This window comes from Helicoverpa armigera, chromosome 3 (genome assembly GCF_030705265.1).
Source record: "Helicoverpa armigera isolate CAAS_96S chromosome 3, ASM3070526v1, whole genome shotgun sequence".
NCBI lineage: Eukaryota > Metazoa > Arthropoda > Insecta > Lepidoptera > Noctuidae > Helicoverpa > Helicoverpa armigera.
This window is the reverse complement of record NC_087122.1, coordinates 11064807-11091054: the sequence shown is the minus strand read 5'-3', so window position 1 is coordinate 11091054 and position 26248 is coordinate 11064807. Positions and strand designations below refer to the sequence as shown.

General features: G+C 34.5%; 1 protein-coding gene across 2 annotated transcripts in view; it reads left to right on the top strand.

Moving 5' to 3' along the window:
* Positions 1 to 26248, top strand: part of LOC110372922 (uncharacterized) — a 161160-nt gene that overhangs the window by 27402 nt on the left and 107510 nt on the right. Inside the window, exon 1 of one of the 2 annotated variants that reach the window (XM_021329948.3) lies at positions 24557 to 24800. The exons of the other annotated variant lie outside the window; for it this stretch is intronic. The gene's annotated coding sequence lies outside the window, so the exon portion shown is untranslated. Of the gene's footprint in view, positions 1 to 24556; positions 24801 to 26248 lie in introns of those variants that run through there. 2 annotated transcript variants of the gene reach the window in all.

Here is a 26248-nt window from a genome sequence, read left to right as displayed (position 1 = left end):
CCTCGGGTTTTAAAGATATTCAGCATCTTAAGGTGACAGCCATTCTGATATCAGGATGGCTGTCACTTTTCCCAGTGTGAAGAAACGGCGCAAAAGTATTGAGTTTTTTTGCGATAATTCACAAATAACAAAAATAATCATTTTTTTGAGCTTGATAAAAGTAATTTGTGTGTAACGTTCGGCTTAGTGACTAAATGAGTAATTGATATTGTAGATTGTAGGTATGTTTTTTATTTTTGTAAGCCAAAAATAAAATCCAAAATTAAATTTTAGGTAACTACTTATAAAACCGCAGAGGTCCTTAAAAATCCCTAAATAAACCGCATCGGGCGTACCTGAAATGACATAACAAATGTATAAAAATATCAGGGTCCAAAACCCTTGCATCCGTTATCTGGAAATTCCAAAAAACCATCCCATAAGGAAAATTTTATCAAAAATGTTCGTCACTAAACAAATGACGGTGATTGTGGGTGCGACACATTCATTTGGTATTATCTAAATAAGAACCGTAAGGTTATTATGTTTACTAGCTGGTGCCCGCGACTTCGTCTGCGCAGGTTTAGTATTTCGAACAATATGTTTACAAATTGTAGCCTATGTGTTATTCTGATGTATAAGCTATATTATTGTAAAGTTTCATTAAAATCCATTCAGTAGTTTTTGCGTGAAAGAGTAACAAACATCCATACATCCATACATACAAACTTTCGCGTTTATAATATTATAAGTAGGATTACTTACATGCAGAGTATTTTAGGGCCTCCATCAGAAAAGAAATGATTAGAATGCATGAACATTTAAAAATATGTGTAGGTCGGACTTCATATGTAACTGAAATGTCCAATGGAAGAAAAAGTACGATGTTTTATATAAGTCAGTAATTCTTTGTGCAAAGTCCAGTCTAGTAAATATGGAAAAATCAACCGCATATTCAATGATATTTTGATAGCCAATTTACTTAGTCTAATACATATTAATTACTAGAGAGGTTGCATGCGTGTTTAATGCTATTTGAAAAATTATTACAGTGTTAGAAAGCCCATTTATCGGAAGCGTTAAAGTTAGTTCCTACTTGACGTGGGCGAAGAGCTCTGATCCTTTATTACACTACATGGAACTGATATGATAGAGATAATTTCGTTCCTGGGTATAAGTGGAAAATACTGTATTTTAAGACCCTGCCTAAACCCTGTCAAAAGTCCAAGCACCTTTTCTTCAACAGTTACAGTACTTATCTGGAAGCCATTGTATAGAATCGCCATTAAACTTTATGAAGCCTATTACAGCACATCGATCATTGCTCTCTATGTACACAAACTACAGAGGAAGAAAAGGTATCGGAGATGCCATAAGGAAGGTAGACCAGGTGTCTTCTTGTAGGTCAAGCAATGTATAAGTAGGCTTGATCAGTTGATAGAACTAACGATACGTTCGGGTTTCTTGTCAAATCAAAAGTAATCTGTCAAAGATTGGTATTGATTGATTCCTTAGAAGGTGTGTAACGGCGGAGCTACTAACGTTCCTCATCCCCCGAATACCTGCGTTTTGGTGCGCTACTTTATTAGGAGATTTTGCCGTATGATATCTCTGCTGGTCATTTAGTTCTCCATGACACAAACAAACCATTATTATAGATAAAGACAGCTCATATTATACAGTTTTTGTCATTGACAAAACTGTTACTGGTTATAGCTGTTTAGATGATGATTGATGGTTTTAGAAGTTCTTTAAGATAGATCAGTATTTAAAAAAATATTGTTGGTAAATGGTGATAATAACTCTAGATAAAGTTTTGATTTCCTATTGCTTTGTGGGAAATGGGAATACCTTTTACCTGAAAAATTTAATATTCCTTTCCCTTTGTCTTCATTAATACATTTTTAGAATAGCCTGGGAAAAGTCAATCTTAAATCGTTAGCTAGCTTTCGGCAGCATGTAGCAATTTCTTACCTTTGTATGCCTGTCAAACCTATAGCAATTTATCTCCGTAGTTGATCATAAGATTAGTATATTTTAATTTATCCGTTCATCACAAGCGAAATTGTAAAATAATGCCATCATCTTAGAACTCGTTGAGTAAGGTCCATATACACGCTTCTGTCTTAATTAACTCCAAAAATACTTTCTTAACTAAAATCTAAATGGACCTCTCTTAATCAGATCCTTTGCATCTTAACTCGTCAAGGACATTTTGGCGCCAAATGTAACGGAGAGCAAGTTTGCAGTCACATCTCATTGTTTAAACATTTTTTGTACTAAGTAAAAATTTTTCTGATCTTGTCTCAGGGCGATGTCCATTTGTGCAAACTTTTTGCTCAAACACTTACAATATAACTTGAACTTTATGGTTCTAGAAATAAGGTTCAATGCCCCGTTGTAAATGTTAAGTGTATGCAAAATAGGGTTGTCAGTTTTCGGGTAGGTGTACCTAAAGTCAGCTGTTACGGCAATCACGTTCATTTATCTCATAAGATGGAGTGGCTACTTGGTTCTTCAAAAGTTTTTTTGGTTATGCCTAACCCTGCGGTTTGAGACAACTTGACCGTTATATTATGTGGTTTTTATGTATGTGTCACCAAATGTGTATTGTTAAATATGTTAGTTTTAATGAAGGCTAATGTGCTGTGTAAAAGATGACTTGGCTCGTGATGGTTGAAGACCAAATATATTTTGCGAATAAAATATTGAGATAAAATGAAAAGAATTATGGTTTTGTAGCCTTTAATAAAACGTTTTATTTTTTAGGGATGAAGACATGACTGAAGTTGTTTATTCGTTTGCTACCGAATTCACCAATGTGCTACCGAATTAAAAAATAAGCATTTATTCAGTCTTCCCATTCTTAACGAATGTTAAACAACAAACATGGCGATATCAGTTAAAGCAAAAATTATGACACGTTCACAGCTCCGAGCGTAATCTACAAGACAATAAAAAATAATTCAACACAAATAAATAAATGTAAAACAAAATGATCTCAATAAATATAAGGCGGTGGTCTCACTTGCAACATTACACGTTATCACATACAAAAGTAATTTCAGATGACTTCTCCCTTAAAAATGGTAATGGGATTTACTATGGGTAACTTGCCATTAACACGCTTTATGGCCAATAAAAGTGATAAACTTCAAAAGTAATGCGCAAAATAAACTTTTTGATGCACACTTTTTATTTAAAGACACTGTAAATCAAACCTGTGTAATCAAAACTCAACCTTGTAAGCCACACTTTAAAGTTCAAAATCACATGTTGTAAACGAACCCTATAATTCTGTTGGAACCTTTCTCACTGACAGATATGGTATTTACACTGAAAGACAATAGCACTGATATTTATGTAAAGTAGGTTGAATGTTGCAAAGTTGATAGGAGTCAAATGTTATTTTCTACACCCCATAACCCTGGGATAAATACGGGGAATATTCTAGATTCATATTTCTTTTTAACTAATTGAAGCTTAGCGGCTTGAGGTTTGTAATTTAAGGTTAAATGTGTGAAGTTTTATGTATCTGGTGGTGATGACGAATATAATACGCTTAGTAGGCTTAATTTATAAGACCTAAGTTCACCGACAACATAAACGTCCGTTTATAGGGTTCCGTACCCAAAGGGTAAAACGGGACTCTATTGTTTTCGCTCCTCTCTCCGTCCGTCCGTCTGTCACCAGGCTGTATCTCATGAGCCGTGATAGTTAGAGAGTTGAAATTTTCACAGATGATGTATTTCTGTTGCAGCTATAACAAAAAATACTGAAAACTAGAATAAGATAAATATTTTGGGGGCTCCCATACAACAAACGTGATTTTTTTGCTCATTATCTAAATAATGGCCGTACGCGCGTTCCACTCGCACTTGGCCGGTTTTTGCTTTTACTTAAGAGTTCTTATTTTTTTGGAAACGATTGACGAAACTGTTTTTCTAGTGTGATCTTATAATCCCTAAAATAAAAAAAAAAAACAATAAATTAAGTACATAATTATGACAAGACAAAAATTTGACATCGGATGAGGTTCATGCGTGCTCCGGAAATACTTTAAATATTTTGTAAGGTCAACAAGATTTTTAGTAGACTTTTAAGACTCAGGTATCTCCTCGGAAGTTCTAGGAATTTAGGCAATTTGGAAAACACCCATGTTGTGGTCCATGTTAGGATTTTTGGGCAAATGCCTGTCACACTTATTAAGTACTACTGACAGTAATTTTTTTATACTTTGAAGTTTTTATGACCTTCTATAATAGAAACCATATTCGTTTAAATTACATAAGGAAGAAGGTTAGGTTAGGAATATAAGGAAGTAAATAAAGGGAGTACATAAGAAAGTTTATTGATTAGAGAAGATAAGGAATTACATCATAGGAGTACATAAGGAACTACATAAGGGGAGTACATATTAGGAGTACATAAGAAAGTTTTGATATTTATGAGCCTTTTATTTAATTTATTTTTATACCTGAAAAGGCACCTAGACCACCATTTCTAACCAAATATGACTTAGTAGAAAGAAGGACTACACTAAACTACATCCAACCGAATCGAATGGCTCCAAACATATTCAAGGCAAGATCTCTTGAGTACAATTCTAATAAGGACCGTGCTATCGTCGATATACATAAGTAGTATCATTTTAAGGCTACATACACAATGAATGGTCTTTATAGACTGTGTGAATGTCACCTGTGTGGAATTTGAACCCTGAACCCATTGTTGAGATGTGATACCGATCATGTGTCTTGTGACTAATATGTTCGGACCTTTTTGGTGGGTTGAAGCTGAGAACCTATTTGGTATTGGCTGTTTAATAGGGCATTAGTGGTTTTTGGTTCTAGGTAATATAGGTTAAATATTTTATGGGAAAATACATTTATTGATTTTTCTTACAGACTTTGATAATTCTTAGAAATAATATTAATTTATTTGGTTACCTATAATTACGCTCATGTACGGTTGTTTGGGCAATAAGAAACTTTATTTGTAGTGAACTCAATAATTCGTCATCAGCTCGCATACTCAAATGTCAAAAAGCTTTGAAAAATATCGTTGCCGTCAGATCCAGCTAAAATTCATTGGAATTGTACTTCGCTTGTCTTAAACTATAGTACCGTGATTGTTTTACGATTACAGTAAGATGATATGAAATAGATACTGCAGCCACATAAGAAGATAAGTAGACACCATTAGATTGCAAAAAGATATAATTGAACACACTACAACAACCCATTTAGACGAGCATAAAGAACTTAAAAAACGCATTAAAGCTACATGAGCACTAAAATTAAAATCTATCATGAAAAGAAATAATGGTCTTAAACAGCAGCTTTTCAATGTTTTGCAATTCGCAATAAACTATTCAACCGACTCTATATAGGGCAAATAAGTTCTACTTAACACACTCGAAACAAAATTGAACCTTAATCCCTACGTTCTAAAGTACATTTTCATTTGTTTCAGGTAAGCATCGTTTGAGAAAGATCGTGAGTTATGATTTCATTACTGATCGGCGCGTGCGCCGGTTTAAAGCATCTTGCGACATGGATAACACCCCTAAGATAAAGTATGTGCTGAATGTTAAGCAACTAAGTTATGAGGTCAAATTGTTTTTTTTTTCTTGTCTATGATAACAATGGTCTTTTTAATTGAGTTTGTATGTTGGTAGTTGTTGTCTGTGGTCTAGGATAATGGTTTGATGTTTATCTGTTTGTATCTTTTGTGACCTTTGTGTTGTATTATTGACCAGTAGTTTGTTGCGATGTATTTTGAATTAGGAACACGCTTTATGCAACTGAATTAGAACCCAGTCTTTAAATATTTAGTTTTGAATATTTGTTTTCAAAATGAGGATAGTCAGTTTTTTTTAACTATGTTAAAGTGATCTTCCTGAAAGAAGAAAAATATTTAAGATCGAATTTTGTTGTTGAACGTCTTATTAGCTGAAACAGAATAAAACAGTTGTTTAGTAAATAAATACTTGAAATACAGTGGGTAACTTGTATCTACCACCATGCTGGTCCCATAGATCACAGTCCTAAGGCTCGCCATTCATTATAAGACAGACAAAATGATACTCAAAGTGGCGTATATCTGAATGGGACACCTATTAATCTCAGCTTGCAACAAACGGGACGGCTATTGTTTCTTTACGAAGCCGAAACCAACAAATCAATTTAAAGTATTTACATCTGAAGTCATTACACACTGGCACGCCAGTAAACCGCGCCAGTAGACGGGCGAGTGGACGGGCGAGTGCACTAAATCACTGGCTGGATAGTGTTACGAGCCGTTCGAGTGTAAACTAATGTATGTAACAGTACGTTATAATTGATAGTCACGGTGTTCGGAATTAGATCTTGTTTGTGGTTAGAATTTGACAGTATTTAAGGAATTTATTGATGCTCCTTGTAAGTGAATAAATTCTTGGTGTGTTACTAACACACCACAAAAGATACAGTTAAAATTGAGCGATTATATGAACACTGAAAGTACTGAAAAAGATAACAACCGTTGCAGAAGAGCTTCAGACGTATTTATTTCAAAATACTTCACCCAATATTGCTCATGATATTGTGCATTTTTTATAATCGTGTAATTCCTATTCATTGCATTAAGCAGCATATGCTAAACATGACCCAGAAGATGGAAGCCCACAGAACCATTTAACAAGGACTACCTCAATATATTTCACCAACAATGCCAGCTCAGACTTGAATAGCCGCACTTGCTCCCGTAGGATATCACATCGCTACATTGTGTCCAAAATGCCCATAAATTAAATGTACGCAAATAAATTCACTTTATTTATTGTGAGACGGAGAGTCCAACTGACAGATTGCGGGAGGATGAACACATCTTGTAATTGTATACTGTGCGTGGAGGTCCCGAATTGACAATATAATAGAACGGACTGGGGATACGGACTGAGAGGCTGACTTGAGGGTAGCATGCTTAGCTTGCGTCGCGTGAAGGATGTGACGACATGGCTGATACAAAAAATATTTTTAGGAAGAAAAATAATTACAATATTATTTAGCTTAAGTTACGTTAAAAATTAAATAGTGACGTTAAAAATGTATTTTTTGATTATTTAAGAATTTATTTTGTAAGTGATTTTTGGATTTGGTGAATTGTGACGTCACTCTTGTTTAGTAGCATAAGCTAATTGTGTTTCGCGTTTATTCATCTATTTATATCTTTTCAAGAGGGGCATTTTCGTAGCGACGGTTAATATTTCTAGTGTATAGTATATCTGGCCGACGACAGTACATTGAGTTTTGTTTTCTGTACCCTGGGTGGCACGAGCGCTTCAATTTATTTCCGAACTTCCAGATAAAAAGTATTTAAAGTAGGTAATGTGGAATAAATTTTGATTATTTTTACTTATTCACTGCCTTTTGTGGCTTAACATTTTTGTTGATCAAAATGCATGTGAAATTCAATGGTAATGATATTTTCCATAATAGATGGATGTTGTTTGTTTGTCGTTTTGTTCGTTGAACAGACAGGTTGTTTTTACCCGACTGTGCTAAAAGAAGGGTTATGTTTTGAAAGATTGCTAAAAATCGTATGTTCACACTGGTTACAGTAAATTTAAATCAGCAGAATGTCTTTGCTGCTACTCATTTTTCAACTGACCCATATCTTTCATGCGAGCACCCAATAACTCTGTTACGAGCAAACCATTGTCCATCAGCGATATACATTCAATGAGTGAGCTAGTGACAACTGGATGCGCCATTATTGTGTGTGCTCGTATTGAACTGCCCGCGAGCGCACTTTGAAGTCCCGTGTTAACACCGCGATGGTATGCAAAGCGTTAGCATATTTGTGCCCCTTCCAGTGCGATTGATATAGTTGTTGATTTTGCTGTTCTTTTCGTATTGGAGTTGTTGTATAATTTACGACGGATTTTAAAGCTTTTTTTTCGTTGGACTTTGCGAGTAGAGTAGGACTGGAAGCCAACCCCAACATAGTTGGGAAAAGGCTCGGAGGATGATGTACTTTGCGGATAGAGGTACTTTGTAGTAGGTACAAACTTGAGCATAGAATTAGGAGTCAATTGTTACAACTTTACAATAACAAAAAGAGGTGTCAACTACGTAGCAACAAAGTTCTTCATAAACCAAGAAGATAACATGGCGCCTGAAAACTCTCTCACATAAATCGAAGCCTTCCGCATACCTGAACACAGAAACAAGTCAAGCTATAACATACTTCAAATCCTAAAGGGCGCATTCCCCACCCTTACTATAAGTCCACGTCTACACCCACTCTAGGGTGCCACATGGTAAGTAACATCCATCACGGCCTACACTCCGGGACAATACGCGTTCGCCCCACCGCTGCCCCATAAATATGAGATACGTCATCATACACCCGGGGCGCGTCCGAAACGCGCGCGATCCTCGATACCGTTTATAATGTAATAAATAACGCGATATGTGGACGCAGACACCTACTTACTTACGTGTGACTTGTCGATTGATAGTACTGTAGCTGTCTATAAAGTTTGACTCGACGTGTGCTCGGTTTGTTTAAGGTTGTTGTGATTTGTTTGAGTAATATGTTACTGGTTTTTTGTTAATAATGTACGTATACGTTTACATCTGATTAATGTAGAAATGGATCCTTCGATTTGCTTTAGGTAGGAAAAATGCCTGTTATCTCCTTTTAGTAAAGTTAAATCGAACTAATTAGGATCGACATCCTATAAAATACACTAGTTAAGTTAGTTAAGTAGTTTCTACTTTAAATGTCGATTTCGTTTCCTTGTCAAAAAAATTAATAATTCAAAGAGGTACTTTAATGAAGTTTTTTAGATATACCTAATTACCTACTAAATCCACCACTATTCCATTCGTAAACATAATAATGTTATTTATAATGAAGACTGCGATGACTGGCGCCAGTTACTTTTTTAAATTTAATTTTCAGTTCAATCACTTGACATCTTCCAATTTATTCTTACCACTAGGTACATTCTTTGTCATCAGTCTGAAAGTTCATTGATTTTAGTTTCAGTTTTTATAAAAAACTTAGCAAAAAGTATTTAGTCATGCTATCTAAGTGCCGTTATAAGTTTTTTTATATAAAATATTCCTTTAGCAACATAATTACACGTCTTATTATGAAGTTCCAATTCATCGAAGTCATTTGTCACTTCCATTCTTTTCGATGCTGGTAAAGAATATCTGCCTCGGTCAACAAAAACAGACTTGTGTTACGCTGCTCCAATTTAAAGTAATAATAAAATATATTTTTCACTCTGTGTTTATTAAAATATTTACATTAATTTTTAAAAGTTAAAATAAACTCATATAACAATAGATTTGGTTGAGTAAAAAACCCGTCATTATATGATAATTTATTTTGTTAAATAAAACCAAACTAATAAAACATTCTAATACTTTTGCAACAGCGCTGTTATCATCATCTGCATAGCATTTTCCCAATTATGTTGATCGGCTTCTAGTCTAACTGTTGAGTACCAGTGTTTTGCAAGAAGCGACTGCCTAGCTGACCTCCTCATCCACTGACCGACCGCAAAAAGCGTTTTTGTCCCAAAAATAAAATTAAAAAACCTCCGCTTGTTTCTCCTCATACACATGTGCTTGTGCACATCGACAAAATGCGTTGTCGAATTTTGACGTCACCAATTTCCCGTAACGACACATAAGTATGTTTTATTTAAAACTGCAGTACTGTCAAATTAATCAACGCATTTGACAGTGAGCTGGTCGGAGTCACGAAGTTAAGGGTGGCTGTATTTATTATGAAACGGAATTAAGCCGGCGATAAATACTCGAAGTACCGCAATCTTGTTACTGTATCATTGGAGTACGATTACTGGTCACGGTATGTTGTGTTTGGCACGTAAATCTGTATTGATGGGTGGAATTTCGTTGTTGTGATTTTTGAGTAGTTAGCTATGTAAGGTATTTTCTTAGAAAAAAAAAATGGGTCACTCTGTATTTGTTTAGCCAAGAATTAAGTAACTTTTTTATGCATTATCGTGTGTATTATGTTAGGTTTATTCATGAAAAAGAAAAAAGGTCATTGAGTACCTACCAGTAAATATCCTTGTGACATATTTATTAGAGACAAACTAAATAGATGTAAATGTTTCAGTTTATATTATTTCGTAAAAAATACATAGTAGATATTATATTATTTGTAATATTATATAGAACCATTAAAAGTTTAGGTTGAAATACATACCCCTAAAAGCCCAGATACTCTTCAAATATTCATGAAAATTCCCTAATCCCAAAATATTTCACACTTTCATTTACACATACATTCCCCAAACCCCAAAAAACAAAAGAACACACACACACTCACACCGTCCGATTTCGGGCTCATTCAGATACTGTTACGTTCCCGGGAACACCGCGGGATTTACGACTAGTCTCGCGGGATCGTACATCGAACCCCGGGTGGTATGGCACAGTTACACTTTGACCGACATCGGGATTACGGTACTTAAGGTAAGTTATAAATATTTTTGCCGACCTGTTTTTTGAGGTGGTGTAATGAACGGGTGGTGTGGCTGTATTTAACGTTAATGATTGGGCATCTTATTCTAATGCGAAACATGCACAAAAATGGGAAATATCTAAGGCTACTCTTGAAACATTCGCTTAGGATTTCACTCCGTATTTTTCCGCTTTTCCCGCAAAATGCAACAGTCTTGACACATCTAACCCAAATGAAACATCCCCAAAAATTATGTACACACGTCGTTAGTGTAAGTCCAGCGACGGATCTCTGCCCAGTTGTGTCCGATTGCCGTCCCACCGCATCGGCCCATAAGAGTACGGGCATAGAATGTGCACCAGTGTCAAAAACTGCTATATGCCATTATTTTTACCTTTTCTCAAGTTTGATCAATTTTTGTTAGCCCGAAATGTCCCACTGCCCAGCAGGAAAGGGCCTCCCGATATTGTCTGGGTTGTAGGCGTCCATGTCGTCCGGCCATCTTTTCCGGGGTCTACCTTCTCTGCGGTGGCCACCTTGTGGTATTTTTTTCTTACCTTTAATTACCTATTTTGTCTTGATTAAACACCTCCTCATTACAATATCTAAATACGCTAGACAGGGGACACTCCTTCCAACTCTTGGCGCCTACACTTGCGCCATTGCAATGTGATTTGGATGTTAATTAAGAAGACTTGCAATATAGTAGGAAAAGTTCAGAATAATTGACGTTCAAACGACGCCGCTTGATACGCAATGCGTGTTTGGCACCCAACCAAACTGCAATCTGGTCATGAGTAAAACATCGAACACTGTTTACTTCGTATGTTGTTACTAGAATAGTGTATTTAAATACCTTGGTATCTTAATCTGCAATAGTAATGATTTGTGCATGTACACGATTTAGAAGCACTTAGGAATATTTTGTATTTCAAAGATTTGATTTTCCTAAATCCAATCTATAGAATAAGTAGTAAGGTCTTTTTCTATGCAATTTGCTCTTAAATATTCTTTCAAGTGTATTGTTTCATTTAAGAGCACGGAAATATCACCAAAATAATAAATTCTGCTAAATGCAACGATTTAACGTAAAATAATCAATAAGGACATCAATATTATTGTTTTAAAATACTTCCAAAAATAGCCTGAGCTACCGTAACTTGCTTACCTTCGATAACGGTAACCGGCAAAATAATATCACAACGACTCACAAAACACTCGCCGGTAACCGAATACTACATTTCCTTATAAATAAACAAATAAACTTTTCTACCACATTAACTTTATCACCACCATGATCCACTTTCAACCTTAGGGCTAACCAATTAAGGGTTATCGCAACTGCATAATAAAGATGGTTAAGATATATCCGAAAAGTCCTGCCACCTACGTTTGGGAGCCATTTCTTATTTGTCTTGTACATTAAGTTTTTGAACAATGCACCGTTAAGCATACAATAAAATTCCTCTGTATTTGCTTGCCTAATATGCGCGAAAGGAAAATAAACGTAATTTTTGCGCGAGTTTATGGAAAGATGGTCTTTTCACAGAATTGTTTGATGTCATACTTTTTACCCCAACGCATTTAGATTTTTGAGAAAATGTGAAAAGGGTTTTTACAGTGTCCTATTTTAACAATACAATGCCACATTCTTCTAGAAACTAAAGAAAATAATGCCAAAAGACTATCAGTAACATTTAGTATCAAGCACAGATTTACAATAAGATCGCAATAAACAGGACTTTCGCATTTAATTATGAACCGTTACAGGCTTTCAATCATCCTGGAGTATCATTTCTCAAAGGAACACTAATTTACAACCACGATCTTTAAAAAAGCCTATGGCAAATGACCTGCAACTTGCAATGCAAAGCACTAAGTTTAAAACGCAGAAAAATAAATCAACCTCCCAAAAATTGCCAGCTAAAAATACCCCCTAATCAATCTCAACTGGCAACACCGCATAAATATTCAAATTAACCGGCGGTACAAAATATTTGATTTACAACGCATTATAAATATCTTCATTATGCACCAAACACTAGGCATTAAAGCAGTAACCGCCAATAAATTTATTCGACGTCGCCAATAAATATTTATTTACGATTAATATGATAATAATTAATTACTATGACTGCACTTTCTTTCGGCTGATATTTGAAGTTCTAAGAAGTTGTTCGCAATTTGTTTTGCGGTGTAACGAAGAAGGGATGGTGCGGTTGTGAGAAAATGATAATGATACAAGCGTAATAAATTGATTCTCTTACCGGTTTAGGGGTGGTAAGTATTAAAAGATCATGTTCCTATCTCTTCAAGTTAAATATTATAATATTGCTCGAGGATAGCTGATCATCATGGAACACAATGACACAGGAAAAGTTAAGAACTTGGGTAGCAAGAGCTGCTCTAGATTACTTTTACTCAAATTCATATTCAGAATATAAGTTTTTTTTTTGCATTGATTTAACTAAGCTTGGTGGCATTTACAGTAGCAGTACATGGCTTATGCCTATAGGTATGTGGACTAACAGATAATTGTCAAGGATTACTGAACAGGGTTCCTCAAAATGTGCCCTAATTTTAAAACTCAGGTTTGGCGGCCCTCTTTATAGCAGAAGAAAATTCCAATTCGAAAAATATCATGTACCATTCCTGTCAGCTAGTTTATGCTGGAATTATCCAGATTCCCAGTAGCAGCCCTACCCAATAATCTCAGGGAAGAAGACAGATGGTTTGCGGAAGCACGGGCAGTCGGCAATGCTCGGTATTTACGCGCACTGATTTAAATCCTGTAACACGTCAGTTACTGCCTGAAGGGACGCGTTCTTGTGAAGAAACCGATGCGTGGAATGGAACACCCACACTTCTTGTTTGGACTTTATGAAATGTATTTTTGAGGGAATTCTTTTAAATCAATGATTAAATATTACTTAGCTCCTTCTTAACTCTTCGTCCACATTTATGCAAATAAAATATAGGATAGGTAGTTAAGCACTGGATAATGTATATATCGGTAAGTCAAAGAATTTGCAGATTCTGATGTTTTAAAGTTTTGTTTTTAAAGGCGAGCGATTTTGGGGGCTGTCTTATGTAAACTTGACCTTCATAAGTGCTGATTTTCTGCCTACTTTGAATAAATGACTTTTTATCTTTATTTTTATGTAACTTACCATATAAAATGGTCCTCATATCTTAAGTCCATAATTGTAAGATCATACAGGAAAATATCAAATCGAATAAGTTCACAAACGTAACAAAATTAAATGCTACAATTTGTAACGCTCATACAAAATAAAAAGAATTTCTTTAATATCGAAATATTGCTTCATCGCGATCGGGGCTGGTGCGATTTTTATTTGCGACTAAATAATGTAGTGACATATTTATATTACGTCGTAGGATGGACAAAATTAAAAGTACAACAAGTCAAAAAATATTTTTTTGATAGGTGAAAGAGGTAGCAAATGCTTTCGTACATCAAAATGTTAAAAAAGTATCAAAAATTTTCCTGTTACACTATGTGCCAATATTGTTGATGATTTTTCCTGTATAGCCCGTACTTCCTGTACCTATATAAAGCTACTGAGTTTTCTACAGGCTCCTTTCTTTTGCTTTCTACTAACAATGATAAACTTTTTAGTGCCCACAGTTTGAATTACCACAACCACCACACAGCAGAAGCTAATTGTGTTACAATTATAATTCCAAATTCGAATTATTAAATCGATTCCGCGTTCCTTTTTTAAACCAATTGAGGATTCATTTGGGAATCGTGTTAAGAGTAATAGTTTTTTAAATGTACTCCCGCCGCGGTCATACATCACGGAAATGTCGACGTTTTTAAATTTTAAATGTATTCCAATTTCGAACGGTTCTCATATAAAGTGCGTGCGTTCAAAATATTACGTGTATTTATCATATGAAATTAAAATATTGGATTTTGATATCAAAGAGGATCGATGTGTCGATAATTTTTGTCTATAAATTGCGTGAAAATAAGACATAGGTTCTGAACTAATGTTCTTTGATAGCCGAGCTTTGTTTGCTGCAAAATCACTATTTCAATTCTATATTTTTTAAAATATTCTATCATCAAAAGCCTCAAAATTATTCATCTGTACGGCCAACTAAGATTTACTACATTCACATCTCCGTATCACCGATTCCATACAAACATTGCAAACAACACTGAATTACAAAAACAGTATTTAATTATTCTTTCTAAAGAAAGTTCTAATTGATATTGTGATTTATGTGCGTACGCGCAGCGAATCAAAGTCACGCCTCTTGTAATATCGATCGCGATTCGTGCAACGGCTAATTTTTATACCCCTATCAGATATTAAAATCTTGTGAAATATTTTACCAAATATTTATTATAATGTATACTCCCCCTATAAAGTTTTAAGGGCCATCCCCAAATTGTTAGTTGCGAGTGCTATATTTAGATGATGAAGAGTTCCTTGAAGAAGTTTTTCCTTATTTTTTTGATTTCTTAAAATATAACCAAAAGGCTCAGTATAAACCAAAAGGCGCGAAGTTAACTATGTGAATATAGTAGGTACCTTAGTTGCTTTGGTAATTTATTCTGACTTGATTATAAAGACAGACCTACATAAAAACACAAATTTTGGGTGTTCCTCATTATAGAATCTAATAGCAAAGCTCTCAAATGAAATATGCAGCAACAAGATGTAAAGCATCACTTAACGTTAAATCCAGCAAATAAATCGATAGTAACGTTAAATTCCACTACTTACCAAGTAGGTAATCATTTCAAATGCCTTCCTTCAATTTAGAACAGCACGAATCCCAATTAAGTCTCAAACAAGATAATTGAAATAACAACATTATTTATACGCAATTAATAGATTTAAATACTAAAGAGGTTACATACCTTGTTCCAAATATATAACAGTACATTATGGTCATCACAATGTACACCAAAAAGATCTAGACTTGTTTTCCAGTTAAAATAAGGAAAAACCACTCGTTTCTATGGCAACCCGCTTGTTTACACACCTACGAAAAAGGTGTGAATAATTTTCACAGAGGAAGGAATGAGCAGAGATGCTATAAGGCTGGTAGCTCAAGCGCCTTCTTCTAGGTCCAAAACGTGCATTAGGCGTGACCAAAACGATCAGTTACGAGTAATCTAACGTGGCGTTTCGGTTCCTTGACAAATCTGTCGATGATTTTTGGTTTTGCAAAAAATGGGCGGGTTTCAAAGAAAGTTTACGAGAGCATAGCCATAAATGCTTTTCGTCACCCAAATACCCGCATTTTGGTGCGTTAATTTTTTAGGAGATTTTCCGTTATGACATCTCCGCTTGTCATTACGTTCTCCATTATAATTTTATTATAATAGTGCTGCGCAAATATCCATTATTCGTATATTATGTTCGATAATGTTTATTCGAAGCAAAATTCCTTTGAAATCAAGAGTATTGTAATGAATAATGCAAAATGTGGTCTAGAGTCTAGACTTTGTGTAGGTGCGGTAATGTGTCACTATGTAGATATATTTTTACAAGGTCCTATTTAATATTTGTTTATTTGTTGACAAATATTAACAACTTAATAAAAACTACCTACTTACTTTTCTTATCCAGCAAAAGATTGTAAAATAGCATGGGCATAATAAGTAATACCTACTTAACTTCGAAGACAGTTAAGAGACCAATACAATTTGATTGTGAATCTTGTTGATCAAGTAAAATATAGTAGAGCCTATTCTAATATATTCTTATGTATAATATATTCTTTATGTAGGCAGATATATTACTCAACTACGCACTAAGTGGTTTCGCACTGACCGTGAAAGTTCGTTCAGAAACGCTGTATCATCATTAAATTGCAATTCCAATTATCTGGTTTAGAACCACTTTCATATTTTGTTTTTACCTTCCTTGTTTCTAATATTTACACCATACATACATATTTACAGATTATCATATAAAAATAACTAATGCTTATTAAATAAATATAATTATCGTGATTACACGATAATCGTCACACCTCTATTACTGCTCTATAAATATTTAAAATTCATAGTGTACGCGTGACGTAACAATGACTAAGAAAAGTAAATAAGGCCTAAAGGGTCAATGAACTTTCCGTTTTATTTACAAAACACCATAAAAGGGTTCTTAATTGTGTAGTGATTTCTGGAATACGCCAACACAAGCTTTTAAGGCTAAGTTTAGTTAACCAAGAAAAGTTATTTAAACGTATATGGTCGTACCATAAAAACGTCAAATTCGTCGTTTGTCGTTTAAACATCCGATGAACACTTGTCTAAAAAATTACAGATTATGACGTCGAAATAAGGTCCGTTTTGCAAGCACGCTTTTTTTTAAACACGTGTTCAACAGATGTTTAAAAGTTTTTTTAGCAAGGCTGTTAATGTTTTATTTAGGTATGAAAACGTAGTGTATGACGAATAAAGTTAATGATAATTATGTAGTGACGATCTGACATTACACTGATGTAACCAATGTTTTAATTGGCCATGCCCTTAGTAAAGCAAAATTGCACAATCTTAAACTTTTAATAATAACATACTTAACATTTAAATCTCAACAACAATAAGTACATCACAATTTATATTTTCAATTTCACATCATCCTATATTCGATATTTCGAAACCACATTACAAGCCGCTTATCGATACTTACGTCACTAATTAGGTATCGAGATGTAACGGCAGTCTCGATTTCATTAATTCGATTTCAATTGGTAGTTGGTGTACCTCTATCTGAATGTGAATTAAATGACAGATGTGATAACAATTAGGGGGAAAGGTTCTGTGAATATATTAGGAACTAATAGATTTACAATAGAATTTTATTTGATAGAGTTTATTCATCTGCCAACATCATCTCATCTGCCTAACCTTTTGCCAACTATGTTTGAATTAGCGTCCGTCTAAACGGGTGCAGCTGAGTATCACTGTTCATATGTTCATGTCCTATCTATCCTTGTCAACCCAGTTACCCTGGGAACCCGATATCCCTTGGTAACATTGGTTATCTAAGTTTCGGGCCTTTGACTACCTGGGGCCCGATTCTCCTAATTTTACTCAAGCGACCTTCGATTGACGTTCGACTCGATTCGACTGAAATCCAATCCCGACTCGATTACGATTGAAGCGTATGTGGCATTCCGCTATTTTTTCTTTGAAATAAACGTTTTTATCCTTTTCTGTCATTCAATAATGAATCATTTTGTCTGCAAATGATTTACGATTGCAAAATGATTGTACAGCAAACTACCGTATAGACCAAAATCATCAAAATAGCAGACCAATCGCACACCAATCAAATGTCAATCGAATACGATTGGTCTTTTATTAGTAGCAGAATGCCCGATATGGTTAAAACTGCTATCGATCATATTGCGATTCGATTTATATTAGATTTTGACATTATTAACTTAGGAGAATCGGGGCCCTGTAACGACTTTCATATGCGTTTTAATGACAGCCGAAACCCATCAATTCATTAAAATGAAACTTAATTATGTTTGTGGTTTGTTAAAAATAAATCTTTATTTATCTACAAATGCGTTCTACTCTTACTTTCTACGATTTCAAATGGTAATCTCTCTAAGAACGGTAGACGGTAGAAATCTATAAAGAACCATCGTATATAATGTAGTATATACCCAATTACTAGTTCCTTCTCAATTATCATAAATAAACTATGACTGTTGTACTAAAGTATCGTTTTACAAAGGATTACCCAAGGTCGAAGTATTCCTTCTTTCTGAACAAGCGATTATGAACCTTATGATCGAAGTGTAAGGTTGATTATTGCATGCTGGTGGTTTTGTCCACTCTCCAGATTGACACGTCACAGTTCTTTCTGAATGGGTTTTACCAGAATATGAGATTGATGACACAGTGTAGAACAGTGGCAGAAAGGCAATTCTGAATGTTAAATTGTTGTTGAATTATTGAACTTCTGTTGGCATAGTTATCTTCCTTTCTCTGCATTCATTTAAATTCGTCGACTTGAAGAAGCCTACATTTTTGTTAAAATTTCATCTAGTACTCGCTGTTTCACCATTTTTTTTCTCTTGAATGGCCATTGAACATCTTTGGCATTCGTTACGAGTGGTCAGAAGCCAGTAAGTCTGACACCAGTCTAACCAAGGGGTATCAGGTTGCCCGGGCAACTGGGTTGAGCAGGTCAGATAGGCAGTCGCTTCTTGTAAAGCACTGGTACTCAGCTGAGTCCGTCACATTAGACTGGAAGCCGACCCCAACATAGTTTGGGAAAAGGCTCGGAGGATGGAACTTGCTTCTGACACAAATTGCAATCTCCGTACTCAGACAGCAGATATTAGGTACGTCAGTGGCTGTTGGTACTTCTGCATAATACTTTTGCTGTATTTATAAAACACCCGAGGCCCAAGTACTTAACTATGACGTGCCAATAATGTTGAGCTCCGATTCATGAGGTAGTGGACTGGCCCCATAAAAAATGGTGACACTAACCGAATTCCATATGAGATCATTGTCATGACATCATTATTTAAACATTACATGAATAAGTACGGATATATTTGTACTAAGTTCCTTCTATTTTTAGTAAATGTTGGGAAGCCCATTTTTTCAGCAACTAAACACAGCATGATGCGAGAAGCCAAAATCGATCCCAGTGGCGTGCACTTGGAGAGGCCTATGTCCAGCAGTGGACTGCGATAGGCTGATGACGAAACACAGCATTACTTATATCGTTACTCTTTAGCGAAATAATAAATCCTATGCTAGTTGCTTGTGATACACTAAGTAGGTACTGGACGTAGATGGAACTAAAAACAGGATAGTACACCATCAAAATGTGAACTTCACTAACCACGGTCTCGCTAGTCAAAACTTCAATGGATCTAAACAAAACACTTGAGTAATTCATTGATTAAATCGTCATCTGTAAAAAAAACAACAAGAAAATACACTGTCATTTCACTTTCAACCTTACGTCTTTGTAATAAAGTCGTGATTTACTTACTCCTATATATATAAATATCAGGCTGCTTAGCTTATTGCCCTTAATAGCACAGCTCATTCCAAAACAAAAGACAACTGTAATTCAAAATCTAATCAAGAAGATACAAACCTGTTCAATAATGTCGAGGGCATAGAGTAAAAATTTAAATATACAAATGACACGATAATTATAGAGGTGTATTCGTCACCGAGTAGTGTTGTAACCGAATATCGATACTTGCATGTGGGTCAATGCCGATGCGAGTGAACACGTTGATAAAGCTAAGGCACTTACAGATGTCTCGATTGCGAGAATCGATTTTGTTTTGATGATCCTCATCCTCATTCCAACTGAATGAGGATGAGGATTTGATATTAAAAAAATATGCTTAAAATTTTATAAAAGACCATTTATTGATGTAAAAAATAATAAAAAACTGCAGATTAGTGATCAATGCAAAATCGAACGATTGAAAATCCAGCGGCTTGCACCTATTTTTACAATTAACAAAGTCCCTATCAAGTTAATCAATATTAGTTAAATATTTTTTTTGGCATAAAGATTTTTGTTTTTAACACATTACAAGTTAGGTTCCTAAGCATAAACCCATTTAAAGAAGGGTAATAGTGCATTTGACCTTTTATCGTCAATCTTGACACGTAACGTGTGATGACTACGTGCGCTTGCGCGCGTTTCGAACTACTGTTCTGTTGCGTCAATTTGGTAACACTAAAGTTTTGTGCATTGTGACGTAAAGTTGATAAACTTGACGCAATGTTGCACGTTGAGGATAAAGTTTTGATTTGAATGGAGGTATAAGAGAGATGAAAGCTGACTTAGTTGTGATTATGAGAACTTCTATGCAAGTTATGATGAAAGTGTGTACTAGATAATAAAGTATGGGTCATATCTAGACAGCAACAAGAGTTTATCACCATAGTCAAAGTCACAATTAATTTAGCACTTGCACTCTAAAATTCTTGGTTCGTTTTCTTGTTGCTTACATTTAGACAGTATTAGGACTTCATTATGTTACTTATTTAAATAGCTAAGTTAATCGTCTGAGGTGCCTTCAATGCTATCCGTCCTACAGTTTGACAGTTCACATCGTGTGAGCAAACGAAGATACAACTAATCTTCGAATCGCGTGGGATGATGAGGAGGAGTCGGATGTCAGAGCTAGTGTGTTTAACGATGATAGGGACATTGTTTGGTGAATGAAAGTATGTACGATTTGGTATGTCTTAGGTATGTAACTGACATTGATATATTTCATTGAAATAAATTTCAACTATAATAATTATTAGTGGGTATGGAAAATAGATAGGTAACAAATAACAAGATCCAGACAAATTGAGAACCTCCTCCTTTTTGGGAACTTGGTTAAAAATATGATGTTTTTTTGTTTTTATAACGGCTTAGGTATATGCAATAAGTATCTCTCTCTTTCCTGCTATGCATCGCACATTGTGGTGGGGTCAGCTTTCCTTATTTTTCTTCTCCACTTCGCTCTATCCGTGACGTCGTTCTCGGATACCTATATATGCAATAAGTATAATTATGATATTAGATTGAAAGTACATATAGTGAAATGTTATGAAAAGGTTTTATGAATAATCATTACACATAATTGTCTTGCATAATAAAATGCAGACATGCAGAATCACAAATCAATTACACCACTCATGAAATAATTTCTCAAGAATGACTCAAAAGTTGGAAAAATTTCTAAAAGATTTGTTTCGAGAAATAATTTAAGAAGCCAGGAAGTGGTAATGTCTAGGTTACTGTGTCAAGGTTCTATAAAAGCAGGTCAATGTCTCAATAGACGATAGGGAATGAGTCGTCTGGGCAATTTCGCTGACCATTGACTCAGCTTTGAATCAATTGCTTGGAAATATTACTTTCAGATGATTGCTGGTTTTCTATTTCATTGAATCACTTACAATTATGTTGGTTAAAGATGGAATATTTTTTTGGTGATGACCTTTGGGTATTCTGTTTGCTTATTATTCAATGTTATTGTGGGAAAATTTAGACAGTGATAGAGCTCGTTTATTAGACTAATTTCAAGGAATGTAATTTACACATTTTATATTAACGTTGATAGTCATTTTACGTGGAAACTGTACTTTAGATTTTAGACTAGGTATTGATATTTCCTTTTATTTTTAGGTATCTAGAAAAAAGTAGATTTGCATGGTCTCGTTTTGCATAATCTGCTGTAGTATGCTATACTAATATAATAAAGAGTTCCCATTCTTTTGTTTGTTTTTTTTTTTATGATTTTACTGTTGACTTCAAAGCCATACTCTTCCCTAGTAACATAGGCTATATTTATATCCCGTTCACACGGGACGTCAGTGAAACCACGGCAAAACAGCTAGTTTTAAATAAAATTGTACGTCACAAGCTTTTGCACTAGTTTTTAAACACACTGTATCTAGTACTTCCCCTTCAAAATGATACATATTTATAAAAACATGTGCATTCACGGATATAAATTAGGATTTCCTGATGCGTGCATGTTTTTACTAGTTCATGGTCCGTGACATTCGACTGTTTGATCTTTAATGTTTTAAATGCTATTGTTATTTTGAGAACGAGCATTACAAAGCAGATTTATATTGACATAGTGCAGTTAGGGTCACCGTTATATAGGGTATAGGTCGAAAAGTACATATAATGCGGAATTTTTGGGTGTTTTAAGGTTACAGATCAGTAAATTATGTTTTTGTCATACTGTCAAGGTGTAAAGCGTGCTTTATAATTTAATAGATTTTAAATACCGTATCCCGAGGAAATTATTATTATCTTAGAGAACCTCCGTTTCCGGAGTACTACCTATCACCCTGCTAATTTTGGTCTTAATCGGTTTAGTCGTTAGAAAACAAATTTAATTTCGCATTTAAAATATTAGTAAGGATAAGTATTTTGACGTTGATAAGTTATTATGTTTTTCTAAGTTTTGTCAAACTAGACACATTCGTATTGTTTCAATGCTACAATACACACGACTGAGTTAATTAAGCTGTCGCAATAATATAACAATATCCCTTGACATTTAGTAAAACACTATTTAGAATGTTGCAAAGATATTTCTGTTTCGGGGAAGGAAGAACATATAATTGTATTTTTATATTGAGTAGTTACCTACATAGTACCTATTATAAAGTTTCTGCTTAAATATTTGCATAATACGACTAATATGAAAATTATAAACGGGGATATATGTATTAGTTTTCAAAGGGATAAACATCTAGTCGCTTTGTCCTTAATAATAAATTATTTATTCAGATAACAAGATCCAATGTGTTGGTGATTACATAAGGTGGACAATCATCCACTATAATGGATGACTGAAAAAAGTATTCTTAACCAACTTTTTTTTACTTAATGGTGGAACATCATTTTCCACTTAACTATATTTTTCCATCATTTATCTCAATCCTTTGTGTCCACTCGACATTATGCATGCCAACTACACTAAAATTGATCTCTCATTAAGAATCGCCGATCCGTTCACACTTTTTGTCCGACTGTTTCAAATCGCTGATTAAGATCGATTTCAATTCGATTATTTATCGATTGTTATGTTGAAATTATATGAATAAAGTTCTTATGGTGATTATTTTTTTATAGTTCATCAATATTAGCTTTGTTTCTTGCATGTGTTATTGGTGTATTGGTCTAGTTAGACAGAAGGTTCTTGGTAGATCAGATGGCGGTTAGTATGAGTATGTTTGGGTTTCTCCAATATCAGTTGCTACTTTTTGCTGTAGAGATAATAATTAACTCATCTTCTATTGTGTGGTTATAATACGTGCAATATTTATGTTGTTAGTAATACTAAGTATAATCTTGTGTATTACTTTATAAATGCGATAATTAATGTAAATAACTAATATCAAACAACTTCTTTTTTTCGAATTCTCCATTTCTTACCGACACTTTTATTAGTATCTGTAGTGATTTACGAGTGTTTACTATTATTTGGTATTTTGTTATACAATGACTTGATAAAGAAAATAAACTTAAATGCTGATTTATATTGAATTTCCAAGCTAGTAAGGTCGAAATATTTTATGTTTATAGAGAAATCGGTTATCGATGACACATTTAGGAAGATAGTCAAGGTAACGAAGTAAAAATGTTGTTTCTTTGATTCTTAATAGAAAATTTAATTCATAGCATTTGTACTTGGACCCCTTACAACTTCTGCATCAACTTTAAATCTTGTTCTGGGTAAAAATATTATTAAAATATAACTTGACCCTTAAAATGGTCATCCTAGCGTTTGTTTTATTTATAGTATGATTTCAGAATTATCCAATTTGTATAAAATTAGGTACTGAGTCTCAAATATTTTTGATTTATTTTAAATTATTCTCAACAACCCTCAAAAAAACCTGATCAAAAGACCCCAAAATACCCGAAAAAAATCACGTCATCTCTCGATAATTCTCAAGGTCAAGTACAAAATTCCAAATGACTATAAGTAAGTAAGTTATAGGTAAGTGACGTATCTTTGGCATTGGACTCCGGTTTGTGACGTCACAGTTTCCTATCCTGCGACCTTTTGTCACTTAGCCTCTGATGTGTAGAGAAATGACACGCCGTATCTAGATCCGTCTCACCTTGTGTGGTGTGTGGTACAAGTTATAAGTAACAGAGGGTTTTAGAAAGATTGGTGTTGTTTATTTTAGTTTTGTGGTACAAATAATTTATTTTTGGTTATTGGAAGTTATTAATGCTCAGGTATCGAGAAACATAGCCTTACGGATAAGTGGAAAAAAATTAAACTGATTAGCTCTTTCTGTTTGATAGTTAACTGAGTTAGGTATCTTGCACAGAAACATACAAGGAACTGTCTTTAGCTAGCCCCGGGTAGGCGGCTTTCATAACCTATGTGCAATGGTATACGTACAAACATTAAAGTGAAACTCTCTACAGCTAATAAACCTCCATAATTTCGAAGAAAAACCTCTTTACAAGGCAATTTTTTTCCATCTATCAGTCGCGATCTCTTATCACGCGCGCCTCAATCACAGTCTCGATAGCAAGGTGATTAGTATTTCGGGCGGCGATGGTGGGAGTTGCGCGCGCAGTCTCTTGCCGCCAGCCGTCCCGTGCGCCCGCGCCGATGAGCGCACACCCGCGCCAAATTCAAACCCAAGGACCAACGAACTTTATCCCCCAAAAACACCCCTAAGTGTGCTCCAACCCCACAAAGTGATCCAAACAGTGTTGTGTGAATATTCAGTGTTTACAAAATCCCACCAGTCGCGACCACCGGAGCGACTTTCACTTATAACCAAACAGTTTTTGCAAGCGGTGAGTGTTTTTTCGCTTATTTTAATCAGACGTCGCGTAATTGTTCGTAGTTTGGTGTGTTACACAATGTCGTCTCGTTTCGCGAGGGAAACAATTTCGCAATTATTTCTTTTGTAGAAACTGTTTCTCTAAAGTTAGAAAAATAAAAATGAGTGCACGAAATTGTTCGTAGATTTTTTTTAGTTTAGTAAAAGTTTGGAAGAAAATTGTGTAGGAAATTTTAGTGGCGCTCGTTGATATCTTTTGTATGCGTAGCGCGGGGCTACGAAAGTGTAGCGGCTTCTCGCATATTACGCCGAGTCGCGCGTTCGTTGCGTTTTCTCGAAGCCGCACGCAAACCTATCATACTCTCGCATTAATATTTCTTGCGTGTGATAATCATCTTTAGATCTTTCCGACATATTTATTTAATGATTTGAAGGGAAAATTATGTGTGTTATTAGGTATAATAAAATAATAATTCGTATAATATAGGTACTAAAGTTTATTGTATGTGCAGATATTTACAAAATAGTATAAAGATTTTCCTAGACTAAACAGGATTTTTGAGGTCAGCTATAAGTACAATACAAGCTTTATTGCCTGCCATTTAGTATTCTGTCATGTAACCGCTGGTCGTAAAGACTGCATTTAGGCAATTAGAAGCTTAACTTAGGGATAAGCATGTACAAATTAATTGCTGTTTCTTTTGATGAAATACCTAGTAATGTAAAATCTTAACTCATAACATCTTGAGATTTTCTTAGGGTTGGCACTTACTTCAGCAAAATATAACTTAACTTATCTGTATTTAAAAAAAATCATCTCATTCATGAAAAGAAAAAAAATATTGTATATATCTACTACATTCGTCACAAAGAAAGTCGCTAAATATAGCACACGTTATAAAGTACAAAACGAACAACTACACAATTAAAACAATATTAAAAGATCTTAACAAACAGAGCATCATACAAGGAACTTCAAACATAGGAAATAATTATTATTTACTTAAAAAATACAGAGATTTACTTGAGTTTAGGAGTATGCAAATGTACATGTATAATGTATGCAGTAGGTACGTACTCGCCAAGGCCCCAAAATGGAATTACAACAGTTCTTAAGAAATCCACTGCAGAGATTATGTCATACACAGTTTATAGATTTTTACTTTGTTGGTGAGAATTTGATTGAATTTTAATTTGGGAAACAAAAACCTTTGATTAATACGTGTATGATGTGAAGTTTTTATTATGGTAATTCTTGAAGACTAAAAAATAGCGCTATTAAAATGTATTATTTATTTCGTCTTTTAGCTGTAGTTATAAAAGCAATTTTTTTAACTATTAACTACATAGAGACTACTGGACCAACTTAAAAATCTTTCAGTATTAGGTAGCACATTTACTGTGAAAGGCTGTAGGCTACATTTTATCCTAGTTAGTAAATAAATCAATAAATAAAATTGT